Here is a 4963-nt window from a genome sequence, read left to right as displayed (position 1 = left end):
GGCAGGAGGAGGGAGTCGCTCGACGCGATAGGGCAGGGAGAGGGGAGAGGGGGAGTCGCGGGCGTGGGATGGGACGGGTGCCGCGGTCTCGCGTCGCTGGGGCGGGGGGCGCGGGCGGTCACTAGGGCAAGGCACATCCAAACAAATCAGGACCGTCGGATGTGGTTGAGCAAGGAAAGAGAATGGATGAGAGTTAATCCGGTATGTATGTTTTTAATATGATCTTTATTTGTGTACGTTTTGTGGGGTGGACGTAGTTTAGATTATGACTGTAGATATGGGATTTGTTTGGTGGCTGTAGGATAATTTGAAGTGGTGTATTATATGGGTAGAGGTAGAGATAGAGATAGAGATAGAGATAGAGATAGAGATATAAATTTTATTTTTTTCTTAAACTTTGCTTGAATTCCTGGCTAGAAATATATGTTTCAGAAAATGAAATCGTTTTTGATAAATCACGTTGTAGGCCTTACCTGGGCCGCCGCCGTTCCCCTCCTGGCTCCTGCGCAGTGGGCCGCGGGCGTCTCCTCCTCGAGATCTCCCTCCCACGGCAATGGCCGCCCCCCCGCCGCCGCCCCCCACATCCTCCCCTCCGCCCTCCGCCACCACGGCCGCCCGCTGCAGCGGGACAGTTACCCTTCCCGCCTTCCAAGGCCACCGCCGCCGTGTTCCAGGAAACGGAGCCCTTCGCCGCCACCCTCCTGCCCGCCGCCTTCTGAGGTGTCGCAGGTGGGTTTGTATTTTTGGCCACAGTGAGTATGAAAAAGTAGCACTTCTTTGAATCAATCGAATAAAGGAGCATAATCTGCCTACTGATAGATTGGCACTAAACTGAATGTTGGTGGCCGTATATTTCAGTGTGTACTGGCATTTTGCATGGCAAATAGGATTGTAAATGCTTGGTGCTCCCTCCCTTTTCTTCCTTCTGAATTTTCTTTTCTCTTTCGCTTGGAATACGCTTAGTTTATTAGAAGACGTATATTTAGTCATTCTAATATTTAAATTCATCTAGCGACAAAGGCACACCATGAAAATCGCTTTTTCTGATTTTCTGGATAATAAAATATGCAAGAAAATATCAGTCTCTAGATTTATCACATACATACAACATATGTAATGATTTTTTGATGCCCAATGGTGACGACGCCATGCATTTATAGGGCATCCGTGTTTGTTATACCGGAGCCTCAGCCTCTCAAAAGGCGTAGCATTGTCTCCTTTTCTATTCCACAGAATGTTTCACGTAGCGAGGTTCAAGCATATGCATATTGCTATATTTATTGCGTACAGATGCATAATTCATGCAAGTTATTTGCATGAAAATATGAATGCCTGAATACCATCATTCAAATGCTTTTTATAGGCATGTATGTCTAATGATCTATTGCATTCTCTTGCTGCATACTGGAACTTATTTATCAAGCTGAAGCTGGACATTACGAAGTGAACTGATTACGTTTTTTTAAAGGTCACCGGGTGTTTGGGGGGGGGGGGGGGGGGAGGATCCCCACCTGAATTTGTTGAACTGATTAAGTAAGTAGGATGAGGATTTAGGAGACGTGGGAATTTGCACTACTCATCATAGAATTATGTCACCTACCTAGCCTTAGAGTTCTCTGGAGGGTTACTTGGAGTGCACTGTATCATATAATTAAATGAGTGCCATGTAAGATTTCTTGATGGCATGCCACATAGTTAAAGAATTGAGAGAACAAAGCTATATCATCATGGTTATACAATTGGGCTCGATATCCTGGACTAACAATTGTGCTCACATTTTTTTGTCCACTTTTATAGACACAAACATGGGACAATTAATTACTTTGAATGTCCTAGGCAGTGTTTTAACGCCTAGGCGTCCAGGCGTACCCAGTTCGCCTTGGGAAACAGTGGCACCTTGTTGCCTAGGCACTACCTAGGCGTCCAGGCGATCCAGCACTTTCCTGGACGCCGAGTCGCCTTCAAAAAACTGGTCCTAGGGAACAACAATATTATACAATGCTTTGTAGGATTTGTTTCTACACATCTTTTTAATGATATCCTAGTGACATGGCCGTTGTGGTCTCTTGGATTTGGATATAACAGTGCACTAGGAATAGCCTAACTGACTAATTTAATGCTACTGTATTCTTTCTGTGAATTTAAAGTTTAACCACATATAGGCATAGTGCAATTTCTGGGAAGGTTGACTACTAGTGTGAACATTGTATGTTGAGAAATGTCTGCGACAGCTTGCAGGCTAAAGTTGGTCCGATAAATTATTTGTGATCAATTTGTGTCATCACTGTTTCAGACTGTCCAATCAAGCCCTCAAAGTCCACTTTTGTTGATTTGATCCACTTATTATTCAATTTTGTGTAATCAAGCCCTTCAATTCTGTTTTTTTTTCTAGAACTTTTTTTCTTAAATGACAACACAATGACCTCCAACTCCAATGTGTAGCTTTTTTCTAGAAATTTGTTTCTTAAACAAACTGTTGTCATTAGGCCTGTATTTGAAAGGACCTTCTACTAATGTAAGGTGATTGATATTCTTACACCATAATTAATTTAACTTGGTATAAGGAGCAATTGCTGCATTTTTTTTTTCAATATACAGTTAGCACATAATGTTTTTGGGTGTGGTTGGGGGCCTTTATGCAACAATTAAGAGTGTTTGTTGTAGTGGAAAAAGTATATTTCGCATGGAAGAACTCTGTAGTAATCGAGGTATTAGAATATGAATAGCCTAGAATTTGTGTAGTCTAGAATGAAGAGTCTTAGTAGTGGAAGAGTCTAGAATGAAGAGTCTTAGTAGTGGAAGAGTCTAGAATGAAGAGTCTTAGTAGTGGAAGAGTCATGTAACTCCTTTATAAACTCTTGATCAATGAATGGAATAGTGGGGAGAATTCCACTCACATGGTATCAGCTAGGAACCGTTCCTCTCCCTAACCCTTCCTCTCCACTCATCACCCTCTCTTCTCCATTGTCGCGCCCCTGGATGATGATACTCAGGCTGCTGCTGCTCGCTATTGTTGCTGCTCTTCCTCCACCTCCTGCCCCCCAGCCTAGCTTCCGCGTTCGCCACAATCAATGTCAAAAATCATATCCCCTTTGCCTCGAACTTGATCCACCCAACTACTCCACTTGGCGTGAACTCTTCCAAACTCTCGTCGGCAAGTTTGGTGCCTCATCCCACATCGATGGCACCCCGGCGCCCGAAAATCCCGATGCCTCCTGGTTGGCAATTGATTGCTCCATCCGCTCCTTGATCTACTCTTCGTCATCACCTCGCGTGATGCGGCTGATCATGGAGACCGGCGCCTCGGCTCACACCATCTGGACCAAGGCGGTCAACCTCTTCCTCGGCAACAAGGACTCACGCGTGATGACTCTTGAGGCCAAGTTTCGCGCTCTCTCCTAGGGCGATCTTCCGGTGCTCGAGTTCGCCCAGCGGCTTAAGGACCTCGCTGATGGGCTTGCTGATCTCGAACAGCCCGTCAACGACTCCACGCTGCTGCTCGCCCTTCTTCGCGGCGTCAACGAGGAACGAGCCCCTTCGTGGCATGGCCTCCATCCTGAAGATGAAGATTCCGTTGCCCTCATTCCTTGAGGCTCAGTCGCTGCTTGCCTTGGAGGAGTCCGAGCTCCCGGCGTCCACCTCGGCTACAGCCTTCACCGCGCCACGAGGCGCCCCTGCGCCTCCTCGCGCTCCACCACTGGCGGCAGCGACCTTCACTGCTACCCCAGCACCACCATCGGCCTCTCGTCCTCGGTCTCGCCCTTGGGGGAGCGGCAAGGGCAAGAGACGTAGCAACAACTCTTGGTGTGCCCCCCGTCCATGGACTAATCCATGGAGCGACAACTTCCAAATGTGGCCGATGCCGGGCCAAGGCATCCTTGGCGCCTGTCCGGGCGCTCGATCGTTCCACCAGCAGTAGCCCCGTCCACCGCCACTGTTTTCGGGTGCTGCTCAGGCACATCTCGCTGCTGCTCATCCGCCCGGTTACCTCAACAATGCCTACCCGTACGGCTCCTATGGTCCTGGCAGTGCCCCGGACCTGTCGGCGTCCTGGAACTAGGCCGCCCTGGCAAATGTTTTGAACACAATGACGCTGCAGCAGCTCGACGCAAATTGGTATATGGACTCGGGTGCGTCCTCGCATCTTTCTTCATCCTCTGGTAATCTCTCCTCCATCAGCTCCTCGCTTCACCCCAATTCCAACATCATTGTTGGTAATGGCACCTGCTTACCTATCACTTGTTCTGGTCATACTTTACTTCCCAATTCTTACCGTCCTCTTCATCTTTCTAATGTTCTTGTGTCTCCACAACTCATAGCTAATCTTATTTAAGTTCGCAAATTTACCACAGATAATTCATGTTCAGTTGAATTTGATCCTTTTGGTTTATCTATGATGGATCTCCAAACCAAGACGGTACTCCACCGCTGTGATAGCTCCGGAGATCTTTACCCGCTCCTTCCGACGTCCACTTCACATCCTCGTGTCCTGCTTGCTGCCCTGGAGACCATTTGGCACCAACGGTTGGGGCATCCCGGCGTTCAAGTCCTCTCCCGCTTGCACTCAAATAACTTTATTTCTGTTATTCCCAGTGAACATGACACCTCTTTGTGCCATGCTTGTCAGTTGGGTTGTCACCATCGTTTGCCTTTTTCTACTTCCTTATCAAGGGCTTCTAAACCCTTTGAATTAATCCACTATGATTTGTGGACGTCTCCTATTGTGAGCATATCCGGTTCCAAATACTATCTTGTGTGTTTGGATGATTTCACTCATTGTTTGTGGACTTTTTGTTGGCTGCCAGAGGGCCGCTTGGCCAACAGGCCGCTTGGCCAACAGGCCGCTTGAATTGTATTGCAAAAATGACTTAGTTACAAGAAGATGCTAACCACTGCATATATAAGCAAGTGGTGTACCTACTCCTTAGCATATTCTAACTGCATAAAGCAGATGCTATGATTC

Source organism: Miscanthus floridulus, chromosome 12, assembly GCF_019320115.1.
Source record: "Miscanthus floridulus cultivar M001 chromosome 12, ASM1932011v1, whole genome shotgun sequence".
NCBI classification, from domain to species: domain Eukaryota; kingdom Viridiplantae; phylum Streptophyta; class Magnoliopsida; order Poales; family Poaceae; genus Miscanthus; species Miscanthus floridulus.
Note: the sequence above shows the minus strand (reverse complement) of the source record.